Below are 25,265 nucleotides of genomic sequence, written 5' to 3'. Positions count from 1 at the left end.
TATCAATGGGTGTTGTCTATTTTTAATACTTTTGTACATTATTTTATCTAGCTGTAAAAGGGAAGAGTATCCCATTTGTGAATAAATTCAAGTTAAGACATGAAAATATAGAATTTAACAAGTTGAAATTTGGAAGTAATAAGTAGACATCTGAATTTGGATTCTAGAAATAACATTTGGGTAAGATGATGTACCAATATCACAACTGGAAAAAATAATATTTGTTATTTTAAATGTAGCTTAGTGGGAAAAATGTGATATGACTACAAGAAATTTTTAAATTAAATTAAAAATTTAAAAAGGGAATGTAATTTAAAATTATATAGCAAGAAATATGTTAGTCAGAACACATATTTTCAAAAGTTTGACCAAAGAAATATTTTTCTAAACAAATTCTTACATACATTCTAAGCATATAAAATAATAAAAGGGCAGCTATTTTATTAAAGTGAAGCAACCAAGTACTCATTCTTTCTGCCTCCCTGTACCCATCCCAAAAGAGTCCCTGAAGCCCTTCCATGGAACCCTAACTCATCTTGGAGTTTATAATCCATAGATATAGATCAAGATTAGAAAATATGTCATATTTCACTGTCAGACTACATCTGAAATACTGTAATAAGTCCTGGCTGCCATCCTCTAAGTAAGCTAAAGTCCATTTTTTTTTATTTCAGAATATTGCAGGGGTATGAGTATTTTGGTTACATTGATTGCTTTTGTACTTCTTTAGTCAAAGTTCTAAGTGTGCCCATCACCCAGATAGTGTACATTGTACCTATTAAGTATAATTTAACTCCTCCCCACCATCTGTATGACTTCAGTTGAGTTTTACTTCCATCTGTGCACATGAGTGCTTAGTTTCAATTTAATAGTGAGTACAAGTGGTGTTTGTTTTCCCATTCTTTAGAAATTTCACTTAGGAGAATGGTCTCCAGTTTCATCCAGATTGTTACAAAAGGTATTAATCAATTTTTTATGGCTAAGTAGTACTCCACATATACATATAAACACATTTTATTAATCCACTCATGAATTGATGGGCACTTGGGTTGATTCTACATCTTTGCTATTGTGAATTGTGCTGCAATAAACATTCAAGGGTAAGTGTCTTTTTGATAAAATGACTTCTTTTCCTTTGGGCAAATACTCAGTAGTGAGATTACTGGATCAAATGGTAGGTCTACTTTTAGTTTTTTGAGGAATCTCCATACTATTTTCCACAGAGGTCACACTAGTTTTCAGTCCCACCAGCAGTGTATAAGTGTTCCTCTTTCTCCACATCCACACCAGCATCTATTGTTTAGGGACTTTTAGATAAAAGCCATTCACACTGGGGTAAGGTGATATCTCATTCTCCATTTTGGAAGACAGCAAAGTAACAGTTAAGTGACTGAGAACCACATAATGAGGATTAGTTGACTGATAGAAAGAAATGGAAATGTTTAGCAGGAAGGACAGAGGAATTAACAGTAACCTGATATTGGTTTTTATGTGTATGAAAGGCTATAATGTGGAGTTGTTTCAGATAGCTCTAAATGTCAAATCAAAGCCCTCTTGAAAGAATGAATAATTCAAATGATAGAAAGCTTTAGGAAAATTCAAAAGCCTGCTCCATTGGTTCAGGCCTCTATTATTATTTTTCATGATTCTAGGTATTTCTTTTGCCAGATTATGTAGTTTGGAGTGTATATGGGAACTGTACATCTCACATCATGATGTGTTAATTCTTAGAACATTTAAGTACTTCTTGGATGCCTACAATGTCTCAGACACTGTTCTAAGTGATGAGGATACAGACAGGGACAAGATATGATTTGTGTCTTCAATCTAGTAAGGAAAACCAACTTTTAATAAAAATGAACAATGTAATATTGGAAGTGCTAAAGGAAGATATAAACAAAGTACTGCGGAAAACAAAAATGAGAAAGAAAATAGCTTTCTTGGGGAAGTCTTAAAGACTGAATCTACTAAGTGATGATATGGGAAAAATCTATCCCAGATGAAGTTAACGGTTTGTACAAACACACAGAGTTACACAGAATAGATGGAATACATTTAATATGGCTTGAAATTAATGTTCCTGAAGTTGAATGAGGTGCTAAGGATTGAAAAATGTTTTGGGGGAAGGTAGAGGCAAGAGTCCGAATCCCGTGGGTGATAGACAGATACCCCATCTTTCAACCTACTATATTTATGACAAACTTGCTGTTTTGGTATATGGAGGGATAAGAAGGGGGACTAACCTTTACAAAATCATGAATATTACTTTTCTCCATATCATTAGTATATAAAAGGAAAGTCATTATAGAGGAATAGAATGTTGCAATGTAAGTGTAGGTAGAATGAATACCTTTGCTATATTTTCTAATTAGTTTAGAAACATAATTTGTTTCTATATGATCAATGGAAACTAACCTGGAGTTGTCTCCTATAATAATAAATTCATTTATGGTCAGACGAGATAAGTTCCATACATATGGAATTATGTATAAAAGATAACATTAATGATTCTAAATAAACACTCTCTCAAGTTTTCCCTTTCTTTTATTCCCTGATGATGGAAACCAAAGGGCTGCACTATTAGTAGATTGTGAATATTGGATACAATTTACAGGCCCTAAATAAGAATGCTTTTGAATCTTCTAATATATAATCATTCTTAGCATTTTAATACATTTCTTTAAAACACAAATTCATAAATTAGTTTTCAAAAAGAAATATTTAAGGAGCAGAAAGAAGTCAAAATGATTTTATTTTGAAGTGTGTCTTCTGCCTTTTAAGACTAACTTCAATTTTATGGGCTTTTGCTGAAGCACTACAACTTTACATTATTTTATAACCCACTCACTCCAAGAAAATACATGTCTACATTGTATTTCTAACTTCTGCTGGAATTGGAAAAAAGTTTTTTTTTTTAATGGCTTAGTAAGCAACAATTTGCTTACTTTGGTTTTTGCTAACACAATTGGCATGAGGAAAGAGAAATGAAAGGAAGAATCGATTGTTATCATGTGTAATTCTAGGCAACACTTTGCGGTGTATCTGAAACCTTCACTTAATGTCACCTCTGTGCAATTTCACTTAAGGTAAGTTCCTTGCACTCTGCAGTTAATATAAGGTCTATGCAATTCATGAAGGAAAAAGAAATAAATTAAAAACTTAAAGAAATCATTATCCTTGATCTTCATATAATTCTATATTCACTCTGTTTTGCTCTCTTTCCTAGGATACAAGTTGTCTTGCACTATCTATACCTTAGGAAGTTGTGTGCATGCTGTAAAATAATATAGAGTGAAAGGAAAAAAATAATACAATTTTTATATAATTTTGTTTCAAACAAAGAAATAAATTTATGCAGACTAAAATAGGTCACCTGAAAAAATTTAATTAAAAATTTAGCTTTCATAACACACTCAATCATTCTTAAAAACGAAGGAATTATTTTATAAATTAGGGACAATTGCCTGGGACTTCCCTATTCTCCACTTGATAAGAGTCTACTCATGATTCAAAATATGAAGATAATTTGTTCAAAATCACTTGAGTCACAACATCTTTACTAATCTGCACTTTTTGATCCAGTTCCTTTATTCCTCATGCTTTCAAAAGCTTTTTTAAGGCATGCAAACCATGTTTTTTGAACACTGTCTTTTGTTCAAGGCACCGAGCTAAGAACTTTACGTATTTTAACCTTATTTAATATTCACAACAGCCCTGTAGGTAGACAATATAGTTAGCCTCATTTTACAAGGGAGCTAAGCTACAGATAGCTTGTCACTGGCTCAAATTTCCAATGATATAGGGATTTAGGAACGAGCACTCTTATCCCAGAGTAATTAAGATCCTCATAATCACTACATGGATATTCCCTCCTATTTGTCTTTTTAAGAAAAATATAGTGTAATTCTTTTTTTAATCAACCTTTTACCGTAACTATACTGTGAACCTTTTAGTTTACATATTCCTTCAGTTACTGAATGCCCATATATGCTAATACTGCGGATAAAGAGGAAAATAAAATCTCTGAGCTCATGTTGTTCACCAAGTAGTGACAGAAACAGGGATGAAAACGGGTAGTGATAGGAGTGCTATGGCAGACATAAGTCCAGACTGTAGAGGCACCGAGAAGGAACCTTGTGCTGAGAGTCAGGGAAGAGTTACTGAGAAAAGTCATGGCAAAACTGAGTGGTTTCATAGAAATATTTAATTAATTTATTTAATCTACGAATAAAATTGTATATATCATGCATAACAAATATGTGTACATTGTGGAGCCGTGAAATCAAGCTAATTAACATATGTATTATCTCATATACCTATCCTTTCTTTTTTGGTGGGGACACTTAAAATCTACTCTCTTAGCAATTTTCAAGAATACAATACATTATTATTGACTATAATCACCATGTGTCCATCAATGAATAAATGGAAAAAGAAAATGTGATATAATATATGCATAGGAATACTATTCAGCCAAAACTGAGTTTGGAAGAATACCTAGGAGGTAGCTGGGTGATGGACAAATGACAGGTGAAAAGACATATCAGGTAGTCGTATTTACTGGTTTGGACGCTGGAATGTGAGAAAAAGCAGAGTTCTGTGGACCTGCTAGCAAGTATGACTAAAGTATCGCGTATAAGGTAGAAAGTTCGAGCAGATGAGACTATGAAGAAAGTAGGAGCCTTGTGTTTAGGGAATGGCATGATCACGTTTGCTCTTCAGAAAGATCATTCAAATTACAGCAAGCATTCACTGGGAATGGTTTATTTGAGGAGCAGTCCAGAACAGAATTAAGGAGACCTGTTAGGAGGGCATTGCAGAGAACCAGGGGAGAGATGATGTTCCCCTAATTCAAGGTAGCCATACCAAAGATGGATAAAGTGGCCAGATCAGATAGGTGGGAAGAATGATTTGGAAATGATAACAATTGGTGAATGATTGAATTTGTCGGTTGAGGGAGAATAAAGAGAAGTATAATATGAATCTAGATTTCTATCTTGTACAATTTGACAGGTGGTGATCCCAATATCAGTATCCAAGATGCAGGATCCTGAATAATGAGCAGTTTTGAAAATAAAACTAGCAGGCTTAGTATTGGACAAATTACTTTGAGGTTTCTAAGTGACACCCGAGTAGAGAAATCAAGTAGGTATTTGGCATATCATAAAATTTGGGAGAAAGTTGTGAATAAATCTCTTTGAGGATAGGGATCTTTCCTTATTAATTTTAAATTAAAAGTGTTTGGCATATACAGCCATCTCTTTGTATCTGTGGGTTCCATATCTATGAATTCAACTGTACATCAAAAATAAAAACTGTAACTGTAACATAACAATAAAAATAATCCAAATAAAAAATACAATTATTTACATAGTTAATTAAATCATACTTTACATTGTGTTAGGTATAATAAGTAATCCGAAGATGATGTAAGGTATGTAGGAGGCTGTACATAGGTTATATGTAAATATAACATTTTATATAAGGGACTTGAGTATCCATGGATTTTGGTACCTGCCGGGTCCTGGAAACAATGTAGATACCAAGGGGCAACTGCAATGTTTGAGTATTTAACAAATACTGGTTAAATGAGTGAATAAGTATTAAATTTAGTTTTGGTAGACAAAGCAACGCATACACAGAACCCCCTATCTAGTACTAGTCCCCTAAATAAATAATATCTTGATTCTCTTTCCAGTAAGTTTCTTCTAATAAAAACAATTTTATCACTGTCACTTTTATTTTTAACATCTATAGAAACACTGACCCTTACAGATGTGACAATGTATGAGGAACTTCAGTTTGGGAAACAATGAAAATATTGAACAAACTAAAACTTTTTTTATCTAAACATGCACCATATTACTGATGTAGGAAGTCCAGTTCTTCTAAAGTTTGGACTCTCTTACAAGTACTTATAAGTAAAAACCCATTTATTAATATTCCTATTAGTCTCTGAATTTTCTTTTAATATGCGATGATCAGAAATGTCAAGAACAACTTCCTGTCTTTGCAATGATGGAGCTGAAATCTGAAGCATAGCAAGAATTAACCAGGAGAAGGGGGTTGTGGAATATTTTTGAATAGGCTAAGAGATTGAAGTTAGGATTTAAATTGGACTTGACTTTTCAATACCTGAAAATGTAATGGTTTTAATATCTGAAAATGATCAGAAAAAATAGGATCTGCAAGAGATACCATTTAGGAGCAAGAAATAGAGATTCAAAAAATATTTGAAAGCAGATGTGGGAAATAAAAAAAAAACGTTTTTTGCTGCTTGCATTTTGCAGAGTTCAGATTATTTGATTAGCCAATTTAAGAAGAATAAAGACTTCTTCTAAATCTTATAGGAAGAGTTTCTTTGTCCAAAAATATTCATTCATGCATGTAGAACTACTTTTAACCTATATTTAAATGGCGTTAGTTTTTTGGGGGCACACATATTTCTTGGAGAGTTAACACTGTATAGGCATTGAAGAGACTGTAATCCTTTATTCCAAAGATTAATGGCACAGAAAGTGTCATTCATTTATTTCTGCCATCCATCAACCAATATGTATAGTTTGAGCACTTGTCCTGACAGAGGGATTCTACTATCAGTGCTATCAACAAAGAATTCCCTTAAATATGTACACATATATTTAAAAATACAATAATGTGTATTTTACCTATATAAATTCATATATAGTATATATGTACATATATATGACTATGTACCTATTTATATGAATATAAAAAGAAATTCAGTAATACATGTATGTGTATGCTATATCTTTTTACAATGTGGCTGTTGCAGGACATGGCATGATATTTTGCATTGATGTACAAGAATAGGGATAGCTGTAATAATGTGCATACTTTCTTTTTCCTAAAAGAAGCTTGGGAAAATCTAGATTTGCTTCAGTAACAATATGAACAGAATAGAAAGTGGCTATGGAGTTTACTTTATTGCAAAATGGTGCAGTAATGGCAAAGTTTAAATAGGAAATTGCACACATTTCTTTAAAATGAGATTCAATTTGCAAAAGGCTTGCCAGGTGCACATCTATTGTGTGAAGCAAAGAGTAGTTATCCAGTGAGCAGGAAAGCAGTGGGACCATGCTTGGCTATCTTATTTGGAGGTAAGAGAATGTACTCATCCAGGTAGTTAATTTGCTTTCCACAGGGACATTGCGCTTGCCTTTTTCACAAAGGTCCAAATGAACTTTCTGAAAGAAAGATATTAGTAAAAGCATCAGAGTACTGTTTTCTTTTATTGACCAGTATAAAATCACTTATAATCAATCAATAGTTTTGGCTCTATCACAGCACCTATGTTAGTGCACAGTGTTTGACTATGACAAAATATTTCATAGAACTTGAATTTTATAGATATTTCTCTCCTGTTTTGGCATTTTATTTTATTAGTAATTATTAAGTAAAGCTATGTCTTAATTAAGCAAACTCATGATTATCTGTGATAATGGAAAATATTTTCTCAAGCAATGAATTAATTGGGAAGCCATTCTATAAGCAAACTAGATGCTTTTCATAGTCAGATATTTGATATTATGTAGAAAAAGTATAGTCAAGGCTGGCTGAATTGTGCTTTACCCTTTATCCAGACACAGTGATTCATATTTTCACTCTAGGACATAGGGAAGAATCAGAATCACTATGTGACTCTTAACTGACTAATTTAGAAATTGTCAAAAGTTTCTGTTCTCCACTAGAAAAATTAGGTGATAAATTTAAACAACTATTCAGATAAGTAGTTTCAAATAAATTATTCTTGAAGACAAAACAAGATTGAGCCTGAATAACAACATTTGCTGCCTTCATTGACTTTAAATGACTAGATAAAACAAAATTTCATTTCATATTTCCTTTCAACATATATTGGGAAATGATTGTTAACTTTCCATATGTCAAATAGTGCTACTTAATATGTCAGCAGCAAAATATTAGAACATTTATTAAAACAAAATGCTTTTCAAAAGTCCACCATTTGATGGTGAATAGCTTAGTATCTTTCCCCAAATGTATTTACTTGAATATGCGATTTATTTAAAACGACAGTGCAATTAATTGTGGAAACACAGAAGTGCTAACATTCAAGATATAAACAAAGAAATATGAAAGCACGATAAACCAAATGAGTATTTTGTCAAAATATTTATGTACACATACACATTGCCAAAATATTTTAAAGATAAATGAATAATTTAGCTGCATTTGTAAAATTCCACTTAGCTATTCACAGAAAATTTGGTAAAGTCTGCTCTTTTTTCTACTCATTCTCTTTTGGTCTGCCCCTTTCACCTTCATCTAAAAGTAAGTTCAAGACCAAAGCCCTTAAATATTCTCCCTTGCTATCTCCCTATGCTTTCATCCTCTATCCTCTCTCACGTCTTCAATGAGTATTTTACATGCATATATTTCCTCCAATTATTATCCTAAGCACAAATTACCTCTTAACCTCTCATAGACTAATTCTGCCCTTACACTCCACTTTAATTACTCTTTGAAAGTCACCAAAGACAATTCCATTCATGCAGTCACTTGCTTTTCAGCTCTGCTTTTTAAAGACCACAACTCACATATTCAATCCTCTTTTGATATTCAGGATGCAACACTCTATTGGATCTCTTTCTACCTCTTTGATGTCTCTGACATTGCTTTGCGCCACCAATTTCCTATCAAATCGACAGCGATGTTAATGAAATTATTTAATCCTGAAGTAGAGTGATGTAATGGGCACTTTCATATATTTTATGTTTCCAATAAGAAAAATAATGCAGCAAACTGGTCAACTGAATCAGAAGACTATAGCATATTCATTCCCTTTAGTCAAGAATTTCATTAATAGAAGTATAGCCTAATGAAATAATTATACCTACAGAGTAATCTTTTTTTGTTTGTTTGTTTGTTTGCTTGTTTTGAGTCAGAGTCTCACTCTGTTGCCCAGGCTAGAGTGCCGAGGCATCAGCCTAGCTCACAGCAACCTCAAACTCTTGGGCTCAAGCCATCCTCCTGCTTCAGCCTCCAAAGTAGCTGGGACTACAGGCATGCGCCACCATGCCCGGCTAATTTTTTCTATATATTTTTAGTTGCCCAGCTAATTTCTTTCTATTTTTAGCAGAGACGAGGTCTCCAACTTGCTCAGGCTGGTTTTGAACTCCTGACCTTGAGCGATCAGTCCACCTTGGCCTCCCAGAATGCTAGGATTACAGGCGTGAGCCACCGCGCCTGGCCCAGAGTAATCTTTGATGTTATCTATTACTATGGAAAATATAAATAACTTAAATACCCCCAAAAAACAATCATTTAGAAATGTATGGAATTTATACATGATAGTATTATTATGTCATTAAAAATAATGCTTATGAAAATACAATGTCATAGAAATTATCTAAAATATATAGTGTACAAGGTAGAGAACTGGCTTTTACATACAAAATTACCATGACTATACAAAAATATTTATAGAATCAAGAATGAAAAAAATCAAGATATAAAAATTGATAGTTTTTGAATAGTGGCTCCGAGAATCATTATGAATTTCCTGTTTATATTTATAATTATTTTCTAAATTTTCTACATTGTTTGCATTTGTTTGCTAGTTTCTTAATATAGTTAGGAATGATATAGATAGCATTTACAGTTTATTTCAACCCTGAAATGCTATGATATGTACTAGTTAGGCAGAGATAGTAGAACAAATGTCCTTACAAACAGCAGCTATGTTTATTGCACAGTTCGTGATTTGGCTATGTTTTGGAAGCAGTGTGGCTTCATTACTACAGCTGGTTCTTCAATTAAACATGGCAAGTGCCTAAAAGCCCTATTAAATGTCTTGCCTCTTCCAAAGGAATTGGCTGTCAGTAAAGTTTAGAAACGTATTTTAAAAAGGCTCTAGAAGCAAAGAGTAATGCTTTAGCAGATTATAATGCTAAACAATCTGCATTAACACATCCCCGGGCTGTCCAACAAGTCCAAAAATCAAAGCCATAGCTAAATTCTGACTATTGGCATCAGATCTTGAGTTAACTCTAGCCTCAAGCACCTAATTCTGAACAGGCTAGAAATGATTTGCTCCACTTGAATACTCTCTAATGGCACCAAGATGGCTGCTTAGTCTGCCCTGGGATGCTGAAATGGGAAAATTTAAATAAATTGTAAAGGATGTCTCTGGTGATGTCCCACTTGTCAAACACACAGTCCTAAGAAAATTGCAAAGGTGAAACATGGACATGGGTTGAACTTTTAGGTCCTTTCGAGCAAATGGATTTTTATTTATTTACTTCTTGTGTGGTTGAATATATTATTAATATTGTCTGTTTTGCATTGGCAAGAAGCCTCTACTTGGTGTAAAGCGACTACTCTGAGGCAGCAAAGAAGCTTTTAGGCTTTGTACTTCTCACTTGAGGAGGCCCCAACTGTTTGCCTAGTGACAAGTAATTAAAGAATGACGAGATGCTCTGCATGTCACACAGAAACTTCACCACCCCTGCCACTTTCTGAAGAAACACAGGACGAATGAATGGCATTTTAAAACGGAAACTTGCAAAAGTATCTAAGAAATTTCAGTTGCCAAGACCAAAGTCTTTTCCCTTAGCGATTAGGTCCACATCAACAGAAGGGTATAGCCATCTGGAGGTTTCACCACTAATCCCTGACCCTGACATTTTCACAGGTATACATTACCTTATAGCACAGAGATTTAATTCAATATGCTCAAGTCTATTCTCAGGCATCATTTCCCTGGGATAAACCACAAAAATGACTATATAACCTTAAGCTAAGAGCCTTGGTTTACTGGAAATGACATTAAAAGTTGCCCTTGAACTTTAGTAGAAGATATTAAGGTATTGTTAATCACACATACTATTGTAAAACTAGGGAACCAATCATTTTATTTACATATTCCAGTTTAAAAAGACATTACACAACCTCTTCCTGGACTTCCATGCCAATGGAAGATCTTAAATGGAGACTATCTCAAGACCGTCCAAAAGCAGTTAGCCATCAGGAAAGAAACATCTTTTCAAAGAACCTCTGACCAAGTAGCAGGCTACTAAACATGGATAGATTTTAACCAAGGCCTACAGATTAAGATTCCCAAAGCCTGGAACCACTGACTGACATTCCTTTCTTGACTCCTTTTACCTTTTCTTGAATCCCTCACCCCCCCCCCCCGTTTGATTCTGATTACTAAAATGAGATTCTTAAAACTCCTCCCTAATCTTGTTACTCTGTAAAAATCAAGAGTATAAAAAAGTATACAAACCTACTGATAGCAAACTACCTCTCTGCTCTACAAACTCTAGGTAGGATGGCATTCATTATCCTGGGTGATCCCTCATGGATCAGGACTTGGCTAACAAATACTGTCCAAGACTTCCTTTCATCACGTTTATCTCAACATTTGTTTTCTGTATTCTGTTCAAAGTCTTAAATAGTCTCATTTGACAAAAGATTGAAAGTTAATTATAAAGATAAAAGTTATAAAAAATATTTTTGGCAATCACCAAAAGTCTGAGATCATAACGAACACAATTGATATAGATCTGATAGATTGTACAAAATTATAGTTAAGCAATGAGATTTAGTCTCTTCTTTGATCAAAAGATAACTAGAGATCTTAAAGGACTTAAAATTTTGACTGTGGTCCTTATAAGTCTTTGGATTCTGCATCTATTTCTCTCTTATTGCTTTTGATTGGTAAATTGCCCAGACAATTCCCTATTAAACTACAAAAACTATTCCTCCTTTTTCCATTTACTTTTTTGACTCCTATTGCAGAAACAGCTGAACTTTGACTGAACCCTCTTACAAGAGCTCCGTAAAAATGCTTCCCTTCTTCCTTAAGACAGAGCATTTCTTTAGGATATTCTTGTGCCACAGAATTCCAGAGAAAACCTTATATTTAACTGTGTTCTGGTTAATTTTCTTCCACAGTGTTAATAAAACTCATTCTTTTAATTCAGCAATTTTTTTGGTTTTTTTTTTCTCATCCAGCATTTTACACCAGCAATTTTTTTTTTCCCTGTAATCAGTATTTAGTTTTTGCTATGATCTTCAAAACAAATGAAAGGAAACATTGGAAGTTATCCAGAAACAGCTTGAGAAATACATACTCACATGATTGACTATTATAAAAACTATGTGATTGATTTTCACAGATTAAAATCATCAGATAAATTTCAACTCTCCACTTCAATTTTAATACAAGAGAAAGGCTATTGAAGTAAGAGAGATGTCTCTTCGGAGATGAACACCTCTGGGTTACAAACTAGGCTCTTTTGCAATATATATATAATTTTGGATGTGATTTTTACTTTCTTGGGTTGGAATTTTGATGCCAATGAGACTTGTATCCTGAAAGGTGAAATTACTTACCTAAGGGCATAAACATAGCTAGTATCAGAATCCAGTCTCTTCATTTCCTGGTGTTTATTTCTCTACATTTTGGCCTCCGACACCATGGTGTTGAGTCTGCCAATGACCAAAAGATGGGCAGTTAATTCTTTCCATATCCATTATCATGATTTACTACTTCTGTTATCATCTAAATAACTATTAATAAAATTGATGGCTACTGCCTTTGTCAGAGGCTATTAACAAACACCAATTTTTATTTCTTGAACAAATGGTTCTTGAGAGGCCACTGTTCTGGGCACGAGGAAAGTAGCAGTGAACAAAAGAAGATGAAGTCCCTGCCTTTGTGAAGATAACATTCTATGGGGAGGATGGAGAAATAAATCTAACTTAGAGTGATATTAGTATTAAGTACTAAATAAATAAATAAATAAAATAAGGTAAGAGGATAGAGAGAGATGGAGGTGATATTGCAGATATGGTAGGTAGTCAAGGAAGTTCTCTCAGAGGAGGTCCCGTTTGAGCAAGCCCCCAGTGAAACCAGGGAGGGACCTTGGGAAGTGTGTTCAAAGAGAAGAATGTTCCAGGCAGAGGTCAGAACACTAAGACCCGGTGAGGAAGGCTGCTGTGTGTATGAGGAGAAAACAATACAATCCCAGTGAGTGGGGGAAGGAAGGGAGAAAATGAGGTCAGAGAAATCACTAGGGGACAGATCATACAAGACTGTACAGGTCATGGTAAGACATTTAGAATTTATTCTAAGAATTAAATTAAGCCTGGAAAGATAATATGTTTTTAAGAGGATTCAGAGTCAAATGTGTGGTTTTCTAGAGTGCTTTGTGAAATAGTGTGGTCATGGCTATCTTTTATATTGTATTACTTAATTAATCTTAATAATGACATTTTTATGATCTCTTTTAAGTAAGCCCTTATTTTGATAGATGTTTGGGTGTATTTATATCCTAAGTTCCATATGGATTACAGAAATAAAAATAGCTCTGAAAATTCACTTAAGCTTAGTTAATTGAATATAAACAAAAGTTATTAAAATTATGTTTTGCATAAATGTACAGCTGCCTTGTTTAAAATGGATTTTTTTAAAGAAAGTGATGAGAAATGAAATTTGACACACTACAGAATATTACATAATAAACTAGAAATAGATTCTTCTTATTATTCCGGATCCTATTCTTACTAAGTGTGGACCTTGGCCAATAATTTCACCTTTCTGAGCTTTAGTTTCCTCATCTTTAATACGGTGACAATAATAATACCTTTGTTAGGGTTCAATCAGGAGACCCACAGTATGGCACCTTGGCCTCCTGAGTACTTTGAACTAGAGGAAATTGGAAGGGCCTCAGAAGCAAGGCCATTCTGACCTTCTCCCACCCTCCTGTCTCCTGACCCTTTATCTTTCCCCAAGGCAAGTTACAGAAACCAGAATTCCTCTTCCCCAAGGCAGGTCATAGAAACTAGAACCACTTTCTCCCACAGCAAGCCATAAAACATGGGAAAGTCACACTCCCCCTTCTCCCTTGAAAACCCTCATTGCAGAAGGGTCCTGTCCTATACCCCGTGAAGAAAGGATACTACATAGAGAGGCCACAAAGAATCTGAACAAATAGGCCTTGTTGGGTTTCACTCCTCAGTCTATTACCATTAGATCATACCTTTTGTCCCATCCCTTCTTACACCACTGTCCATTATTAATGGGACCTAAACATGAAAATAGACAGCTTTCCTTGGGTCTTTGAGTTTTCATTTCTGAATTTTCCCCTATCATGTAAAATTTTGATTAAATGTATTTGCTATGCTTTTCTCTTGTTAACCTGTCTTTTGTTTTAGCAGCGTTGGCCGTGACCCTCATGAGTGTGGAAAGGGATCACATCTTTCTGCCCCTACACCTTCTTTAGAAGATTGACCGGAGAGTCAATGAAATAATCCTTGTGAGATGTTTACACTAGTACCTGACATAGTGAATTCTAAATAACTGTTACTTTTTTTCCCTCCTTATATGGGTTTCAAACCTTGTATCTAGAGGCATAGTCATTGTTCTTTCACTTTGTTCTAAGAGCAAATGAACTCCTAAATAATGTAAATCCTTTAAAAAAGAAGTTTTCATTGAAATACAGCCCATGTAATTTAATCATTTGCTAAAATTTCTGCTTTACAAAACAATGCAGCAATGAGCAGTGAAATAATTGATAAATGTCATCACTTGCTAAGTCAACTTTCTGGGTATTTTATTAGTTTAAAAAAGATATAACTCCTCTAGGACATAGCACAATGAATGCTTAAAGAATAACTGCACAAAGTATAAAACATGTTGTTGAAATATATTTATTTTAGTTGAGATATATATCATTTTCTTGTACACAAAACATTTTCACTAATATTTAATTATTTATTTAATCCTCAATCTCTTAGGAGTAAATAAGCCTAATACCCCTGTTTCATAGGTGAGGGAATGAAGACGTAAGGAGATCAGTAATTACTCTAGAAGTCTAGATGGCTGTTGGTGGATGAAAAAGCTTAAATTTGAACCCATGTCAAATTTTATAGAAACATATTCTGTAGAAGTTTATAGAAATATACAGAATTTTATAGATGAAACTATAGTCAGTTAGAAACTGAAAGACTGCTTAGGAGAATTGGTAAGTTATAAGTATAAATTGGCCTTTGAAAGGTAAGAAGAAAAAGTGATCTTCCTTACCAAATTTTCCCTAGACTTAATGCAACAAGGATTTATAGAGTGCCTATTATATGCAATGGCCTCTTAGATATGTACAATTAGTTAATGATCTTAGAAAGTTTTATAAAACATTTCTAATTTTAGATCAATGTTATTTGAATAAATATTTCACATGACTATATTTCTTATTATTACCAGTGTTATTTTTATCTGTTCTCCATAAGGCCTGGCCCAATGTTTGAATAGAGGTGATGTATCTTTTTAAGTGAAAGCTAAGTAGGATTTTCAACTAATTATAATTTTGAAAGTCATAATACCCAAGAATGAATTAGTTATCATTTTATTTTCATTTTTCATAAATAAAAGCAATGTACTAAGTAAAAAAAGATTTATTTATTTACAAAAAAATTACAATACTAATTTTTCAAATTGGTTCTTTGCAGAAATATAGATTTCTTCCTTCCAATACTTTCTTCAAAAAAAAAAAAAGCTTTGTAGTTTTACCCATTTGGAAACTAAGTGAATGAAAGTAAAGAAAAAGGATAAACATCATGAAAGAGCTATCATTTGAGGAAATAACTTGCTTAAGTCCATTGAGTTGCAATAAAGTTATGTTATTACATTCTCTGATTCTTTGGGTTAATGGCAGTTGTGGAAGTTGAAAATCAAGCTTTAAGAGTTGGATCACCGTAATTCATTTATTAAAACATTTTTCATTTTGTGACTATCAGGATTTTTTTTAAACCATTGTTCCAGGGAACATAACTTATTGGCCTTATTTTTTCTGCCTTATTTTTCTATTCTACTTCAAAATGATTTCTTAATTCAGAAGTGGCCCGGAAATTTTGATGGGAGGAATGACCTAGGTCAGAGTAGCAATTTTAAAAGGCTGCAGTCTTAGTGGACTGGAGTAAAACAAAAGTCTTCCTTCTCTTTTCTTTGAGCAATTCTACCAGGAATGTAATTTGATTCCAAGTTGAAGTCATATGATTTTAGGGCCTCTCTCATAGCCTGTATGACTCCACCATATGTACTTAAAAATCAATATGTCTTTTCCTGCTTCACTTATCTGTTGCCAGGGGAAGGAGAACATTTCTTCTTTTGTCTTCCACCTGATAGGTGTTTTTAATATGTTTGATTTGATGTGACTTTATACTTAAAGTGAAAAGTGCCATTGTATATTAAATCAAAACATAATGTGCTCAATTTAATAATCATTTGATCCAATTCATCTTATATGTGTACCTTTATGAGTTGCTTTCAGCCTTTTTTTAGTAGTGATTTATAAATATATAGAAATATTTCAATTTTAAAACTTTACTTTCCATATTTTAATAACCCAGGTTCTACTAACTATATAAAAAAGTTTTTACTGGTTGGATGTTTTTTAATGCCAAACTTTAAGTATATATATTAATGAATATTGGTAAGTCTCATCTTCTTTAAATAGGATCTCTCAATGCTTATGGTATAATTTTTTTTCTAATATCTGATATTATGAATTAATACCAGATTTATAGGAATATACAGGAATTTAAAAGGAAAGCAAAGATGAACATCTTTCTGTATACCAGTTACTCAACTATTATTAGTTGATGGCCTATTATGAGCAAGGTACTGTAATAGATCCAGAAATAGATGTGCCTGGACATTTTTCTCTAATTTAATATGTATGGTCTAAACTTATTTTAATAAGTAGAAATCTTTTACTCAAACATAGTACTATGCTTCTTATTGTACATTTCATTGAAATCTGTATAACATAATTTTTTCTATTGAATGTTTGGACTAACACTGCTCCTTTTATAGGATGGACCAGTCCTAGGGAGGAAGCAATAAAGAAAATTCTTTGTGTTACCAAGGAATAGATATTTACTTAGATTTTCACCCCCTGACTACAGTGTTTTTCTGGTTCTTTCTATCCATTGTTTTCCCACAGTAGATAATCTGTCCCTCTTCTTGTCAATCCAGATGTGCCTTGATTTTGAAATGATTTGTAGTTGCTTTAGCTTACTTCCTATTTAAAAATAAAAAAATTATTATTTTTTATTATTTAATAATTATTTAATATATAATTATTTAATATATAATATAATAATAATTATTTAATTATTTAATAATTATCTTTAAATTATTAAAGAAAGTGATATCTGGCATTTACCTTCATTCAAACAACTTCTTTCAAACATAAAGGAAATTCCAAAGAAAGGTTTCTAAACATTCTTGAAAAAGGTATTTAATCAAATTAATGTTAGCAGAAATTTATGAGCTGAGGTATTTTACACACATTTAATATTGTATTTACCATTTAAATTTTAAATTACTCTTTGAGGGAGGTTAACAAAGGCACAAAAATGCCACAGGGACCTTGTAAACACAATTCAATCTGACCGAGCTGTGTGAAGTTTGGCATACTATGTGAAGTTTCACTTGGTTAAATTGAGTGAAGATGGTGCCACAATGGTAGTTAAATGTGAAGCAAGTTAATATTTGTTTTCATGTGTGTTTTTTTCTGGCATTTTGTGTCCTTAGGATGGTTGCTCATAACATTTATAAACTAACATTTTAATAGCCTACTACATTCTCAGCATGTTTTTAATACATTTGTGTCTTTTCTTCCTCTCTCTCTCTCTCTTTTTTTTTTTTTTTTTTTTTGGTGTATTTTAGCTAGTCTGTTTAGGAATGTATTTTATTACTCCAAAAAACCAGTTTTAGTTTTATTGATTTTTTTCTCTGTTCATTTTCTATTTTATTAGTTTCCATGTTTAACTTTATTATTTCATTTCTATTTTTTACACTTGGTTTAATTGGCACTTCTTTTTTCAGCATCTAAAGGTAGAAACTTGATTACTAATTTGAGAGATTTTTTTCCCCAATATAAGTTTTAAATGCTATAAATTTCCTTCTGAGCAGTGCTTTGTGAGCTTACTACATATTTTTATACTTCATGTTTCCATTTTTATTCAGCTTAAAATAATTTCACTTGTATTTCTTCTTTGATTTATGAGTTATTTAGAATGCATTGCTTATTTTCAAATATTTTTGGCATTTTCCAGATATCTTTCTGATATTGATTTATAGTTTAATGTTATTATGATGAGAGAAAATATTTCATATGAGCTCAATTATCTTAAATTTATTGAGTCTTGTTATTAGTCCAGAATATAATGTATCTTGGTGATTTTTCAGTGTGCACTTAAAATAATATGTATTCTGCTGTTGTTGGTCCTATAGTTTTATATGTTTAAGTTTGTTGATATCAAGTTTTCTTTATTCTTACTTGTTCTATCAACTACTGAGAAAATAATGTTGAAATCTCCAACTGTAATTGCTCTTTTGTCTATTCATCCATTTAGACAAAGAAGTTACCCAACATAATATCAAAGGATAAAGAAAAAAAATACTAAAGTCATGGAGAAAGGAAGGAACCAGAGTGCCTAGAAACTGATATTTAAAAAGGGAAGGTAGTAAGAAAGAAAGAGATGCTAAGAGGATAGACAAATAAGCAAAGATTGGAGCTTCCAAAAGAATAGTAAAAGATTATTGAGTGTTAATGGCAAGCAAATAACCTGAGAGCAAGAGCATAGATAACCTTCCTCTTAGTTCCATGAATTAGAAGAATGGTAGAAAATGGGACCTTCAATTGTTCCCCTCCCTCAAAGGCAGAGTAAGTGTTATTAGCATGTGTCATCCCCAGAGACTTAATATCTTCCAACTTTAGGGGACGGAAAAGACATTCAAATTAAAAAATATAGGGAATTATTTTCAGTAAATACAAAGGATTTCCAAAGAGCAGTTAATATTTATCAGATGCTTTAAAAATATCAATGTGTTTGACCATGAATTTATCTGTTACTATATTTTAGCCTATGTACATAACTCTAAATGTAGAAAGACCTTATAACAGTTAGCATTATTTTTATTTTTGATAAGGAACATTTTTGAAAAACCTAAATATCCAGTAACAGGGAAATATGTGTGTGTGTGTGTGTGTGTGTATATGCATACATATATATGTGTGTGTGTGTCACACACCATGGAGTACTACTCATCCATACAAAGGAATGAAATAGTATCTCTTACAGCAACTTGGATTGAAGTGGAGACCATTATCTTACATAAAGGATCTCAGGAACAGAAAAACAAATACCATATGTCCTCACTAACAAGTGGGAGGTAAACAATGGATAGACACAGGCACAAAGAGATATAAATGACATGAGAAACCAAGAAAGAGGGAGAGTGGGAGTAGATGTGGAATGAAAACTTACCTATTGGGTATAATGAACACTATTCTAGTGATATCTCACCATAAGCCCTGACTTAAGTATTATTCAAGGTACCCATGTAACAAAAAAACTTGTAACCCCTTAATGTATTGAAATAAAAAAGTAATAAATATTTCAGCACATGTAAAAAAATTTAATATTTCAAATGTGAACTTTTCTACTCAAAATATATTGAATGTCCACCATAATACATTTTTTTTCAGTTTAGAGTCTATAATAAACAATAATAATTTTCAAATTAATTATCTGTAGTTAATTTGAAACTATGGATAATATAGTTCAATAAAAATCAATGTATTATTTAAAACTTATATTAAATAATAATAACATAATCAAAAGCCACGACTGTGGGTCTGCCTAGAAATATTGTTTTGGTCACTATTGGGTAGTTCAAACAAAATCAGTTCAGAGGTAGGTGGTTCTGTTGTTCTAATCTCCACTTTGGAAACAATTAGGTCTTATTTACATTAAATGAGTGGGAATGGGAAGCATAATTTCTAATCCTTACTTTTGGCAGACAACCTTCATTGATCATTTTTTGAGAAGTTGTTCTAGTTGGCACAGTCTCATACTATCAGAGCCAAAGAGAAAACAGGGAGTCCCAATTTTAGGTGAAAAATACTTTATTATCTGTGGGTAGATATGCTATTTATGTACAGGGAATGAGGTTGATTTAAATCCTATTTTGAATTCAAAGGACAATTATGCCTATATCTGCCACCATCCTCTTTTAAATATTGAAAGTAAGTACTTATCAGATTTTCTTTAGTGGCTATCTCAATAAAACTGCTTTTAAATGAATACCAATTATTTTTTCTTACCAATTCTTTCATTTCATTGAAAAATATGCAGTGACATAAATTACTGTATGCAAAACATTTACATAATGGTGTATATAAATATATATTTTATATATGTGTGTAAATACAAGTATTTGTCCTTCATGTTATTGAAATGGGAACATATTCCTTAGGGAATGGGAACTTATTCCTATTCTGCTATTGTTGGTCCTAAAGTTTTATATGCTAAGTTTGTTGATATCAAGTCTTCTTTTTTCTTAACTTGTTCTATCAACTACTGAGAAAATAATACTGAAATCTCCAATTGTAATTCTTCTTTTGTCTATTTATCCATTTAGACAAAGAAGTTAGCCAACATGATATCAAAGGATAAAGTAAAAAACTAAAGTCAGGGAGAAAGGAAAAGGAGAAAGGACTTTATTATATAATGGCAGTATAAAGTACGAAGATCTCTTTTCTACTTTTGGAGACTATCATGATGTAGACAGAAAACATAAGATTTATTGAGTGATCAACTACTGTTTCTGGTCTAGACAATTAAAATGAGTTTTGCAGTAGCACTTCACATTCAAATCATGATTGAGTGACTGATATTAAACTTACACAATTTGTAATACATTTCTTTCCTCTCTTTGGACAGAAAGTAATTTAGGGCTATAATTCATAGGAGAAAATCTGCAAAGATATGAGGTCTGTGTTCATCCTGCTTTTGTTTTTCCCCTGAGAATATTTTCGAAATGGCATCACATTGAAATAGAGTCCAAGCAAAGAACAAAGATCTTGCTGAATTTAGCAAACAGAAATTGGAGTTCTGGGATAGCAACAAATATCTCTGAATGCTTTTTATGCTATACATGCACATATCAAGACTCCAGATAGCCTAAATGATGCAGGAAAGCTGGAGAAATGAGATTTCAGATGCTGAACACTGCTTCAAAACATTGAACTTCAAACTAAGTTTGAGTAGAAATATTAGCATTTTAGTTGAAACCACAGAAAGATCAAATCAAATATACCCACCATAAAAACAAAGCTTTAAAACAATCCAGGTAATCTGCTAATTTAACTCCTTACAAAAATTAAAAAATACCACTCTTTAGAGGAAGAAGCCAAAAGTTAGAGGCACTGCCAGGTTTCATCAATAGCAAATGGTGTATGATAAAAAGTTACTACAGATGCACATGATAGGGAGAAAAAGTAACCAATAATCAAGAAAGAAAGTAATCAATATAAAAAAAAGACAGAAAAATGATCCAAATATTAGAATCAATAGTTAAGGAGTTCACAATTCCTGTGATTAATATATTTTTAAAAATAGACACTAAGAGACATAGTGAATGAAGAAACAAAACATTTCAAGAGTATTAAAATCAACCAAATAATTAGTTATTCTAGAAATGCCATTAAGTATCTAAAAAAAATAAAATACTTATTGAATAGCGTTAAGAGCAAACTACATAACAGAGGAAGGGAGGCATGAAGTCAAAGACAGGTCAGTAGAACATTATTCAAACTAAAGCACAGAGAAGAAAAGAAATAAAAAAAAATAGAACATCGAGTAAGAGACATACAAGAAGAGCTTAAAATGTCTAACATAGACGCAATTGGGTGATCAGAAATATAAGAGAAAAATGAGAAAAAAGAATAACTTGAGAAAATAGTGGCAAAGAATTTTCCAGATTTAATGAAAGACAACAACCCACAAATGTGTCATATTCTAGTCAAACCTATGATAATAATAAGTAAAGAGAAAATCTTAAAAGCAGTAAACAAATGATATTCTACCTTTGAAAGAACATCAACAGACTTACAGAGGACTTTTAAATAGCAACTATGATTGGCAGAATACAACAGACTGACTGCTAAGTGCTAAAAGAAAACCTGCCAATTTGCCATGCAGGAATTCTATATTCATTGAAAGTATTTTTCAAATGTGAAGGCAATATAAACAGGCTCTTCATATCAAAACAAAACAAAAACAAAAACACACAACACACACAAAAACCTCGTGATTCCTCTGATTTAATTTGTTGCAAGCAGATCTGCACTAAAAAACCCACGAAATTTCTTCAGGCTGAAGCAGTATAATTTCAGATGGAAATATAAAGCTGCAGAAACAAATGAAAGCACAAAAAAGATAAATATAAATGAATAAAGCGCATTTAAAACAACAATAATATTGATTTTGGGGCTTTAGCTTTATATAACACATGTAAGAATAACGTATGAAAATAATATCACAAGGAGTGAAATACATAGAGTTAAACTTTCATAAATATCTTGAATTCTTTGGAAAATGGTAAAAATATCAAAATAAAAATAAAATTAAAAACAAAAATAAAATTAAAAGACGCTACATGGTCTCATCCAACTCAAAGAGATTTTACTTTCTTTCCTGAGTCAATATTTACAAAATATTTAGATATTCCTCATAAAGTTGTGGCCATTCCACAAATTGTTTAGGTGAACTCTTAGAATTATTTTTCTCCTCCATCAATGTCTCAAGACCATGAACATTGAGGGCAAAAGAATAGACCTAAGCCTCAGTGTTTCTTAGAACAATACAGGAACTCTGGCAGATCCCAAAATTTAGCCTAATAGGTTTCAATAATCAATTTAAAGACTTAATTATAAGAAGATGTTATCCATTTAAATTATTAAAATTCTTCAAAGTTTGTAGAATTCATTTCTGGGAGAGAGTTGCTTTCTCCCTCAGGTAAGCCATTTAGATTTTTTGTTCTTGTTTTGTCATCGCAGTTCTTACAAAATCATTAATCTAGTAAATATTGGGTAACACTTTCTTTTTATTTGTTATTATATCAAAGTGAAAATACTATCATACAAGCTTGTATAATCAAATGGGGTAGCACAATGTCCTTTAAGATGCAAAATTAGTATATTATCCATGCCATAGATTCTATGGTCTTTTCATACTTTTATTCTTAAATGCCTTTCCTCACATATTATACTTTTCATTAGGAATTAAATTTTATTATGAAGTTCACAATAGAATAACAACCTATTCAATTTCTTTAACTTATTTGTCTTAAATTTGTGTAAACAATACATTAATGGAGCCGTTAGACAACTCCTCTAACGAACTTAGACATTTATTTTTTTCCTCTCTGGTAGACAGAAAATAATAGCTATGACCTGATCCCAGGAATTTGTGGCTATGATAATTTATATGGTAAAAGGGAATTTGCAGATATGATTCAGGAAAGGAGCTTGAGGATACAGATTATCCTGTAAAAGCCAGGTAGAGCTAAAGTGATTACAAGGGTCTTTATAAGAGAGAGGTAGGAGGAAGAGCTACATCCAGAAAAGATGTAAGGATGAAGGCAGATGTCAAAGAGGAAAGAAGATGCTACACGGCTGGCTTTGAAGCTGAAGAGAGGGCCATGAGCCAAGAAATGTTGGTGACCTTTAGAATTTGGAAACGTCAAGGAAAGAGATCCTTTCAGCCTCCAGAAGGAACACAGACAATTTGATGTTAGAGACATCATTTGATGTTAGAGACAATTTGATGTTAGACTTCTGATTTCCAGAACTGTTAAGAGAATAAATCTGTGTCGTTTAAGACACTGTGGTAATTTCTTACAGAGAGATAGGAAACGAATACATCCTCTAAGACTTAAATTACAAAGAAAGCTCTTAATGCAATGAAGCAAAGGAAAAATATGCATGGCTGAAAGGGCTCTTAGGTTAGGGCAAGATTGGGTGAAGATATTAGCATATTCAAGGTAGTTTTTTGAGAATGTTTTTCATTAATATAGTTGGTTAGGTTTAGAGCATACAAAAGTCAGAAATACAACATTTGCAGTACATTCAAGCACTGCATATGGAAAGGATTTTGTTATTTCAATGACATTAAATAGAATTTAGAAGATAAGATTTCGAGAAACATCCTAACTAGATTTGAGTCCTGTTTTAATCACTTGATAGCTGTATCAGTTTGGACACAGCTTCTCTGAAAATCAGTTTTTGCTTGTGTTTGAAATTAACTACATTATTTATTATTATAGGTTGGTATTTACTGAGTGTTCAACTTTCCTTATTCTAGACACATAAACTACCCTCAGATTATTATTTGAATTTCAAAGCAAATTACAGATAAAAAGTATACTGACTAGAGGATTTGAGTATCTCTCCTAATCAGAAGCTAAATTATTATGACTTAACATATTGCAATGTTTTAAATATAAATGGCTTTTATGTAATTGGCTAATATAGTTCATACCTAAGAGACATGAATAGGAAAAAAATCAAGCTTCCATGCCTATAAGGAACAGGACCACACTATATCTACCTCACTTTTCTAACTATATAACAACCTCATTTCACAATCATCTAAGTTTTCCAATGCTTAAGAGAGGGGTCTTCTTACAATTTTACAAATATCAGCAATCTTCCTTTAGTCAACTTAATGAATAAAACTTTATCAATAACCAATACTTTAATATAATCACTTTTCTTCCTTTAAGAAGAAAATTTTACTATAAATTATATAATCTATGTGTGTTATGCAGATTATATAATTAGTACTAAAATTATAGATATTTTACAGCCATTATGCCAGGCTTGCTTGTTAATAATCTCATTTTCTGGTTGAGAAAACAGGTTCAGAGAGGTGAAATGACCTGTTCAAGACCACACAGCTATAGAAAAGCAGGGCTGGAGATGAGCTCTCACCACTATATTTTGCTACCTCTCTACTTTTAGAAAGGGACTTCTCTGTAGTAAATTTAGGACAGGTAATTGTTTCTTCCTGTACCCTGGTGCTATAGTCTGAATGTCTGTGTCCCTCCAAAATTCATATGTTAAAATCTAATCTTCATCGCTTTAGTATTAAGAGTTAGGGGCTTTAATAAGTAATTAGGGCATTTAGACAGATCTTTCATAAATGGGTTTATTGTCCTTATGAAAAGGTGCAAGGAAGCTTGCTTGTCCTACTGCCATGTTAGGACACAAAGAAGGTACCATCTTCAAGGCAGAGAGTGAGCCCTCACCGGACATCAAATCTGCTAGTGCATTGATCTTGAACTTTCCAGTCTCCACAACTGTAACCAATACAGTTCTATTGTTTATAAATTATACAGTCTAAACTATTTTATTACAGAAGTC

The sequence above is a fragment of the Microcebus murinus genome, chromosome 10, assembly GCF_040939455.1.
Source record: "Microcebus murinus isolate Inina chromosome 10, M.murinus_Inina_mat1.0, whole genome shotgun sequence".
NCBI classification, from domain to species: Eukaryota; Metazoa; Chordata; class Mammalia; order Primates; family Cheirogaleidae; genus Microcebus; species Microcebus murinus.
The sequence above is the reverse complement of the archived record's forward strand: the minus strand, read 5'-3'. Positions refer to the sequence as shown.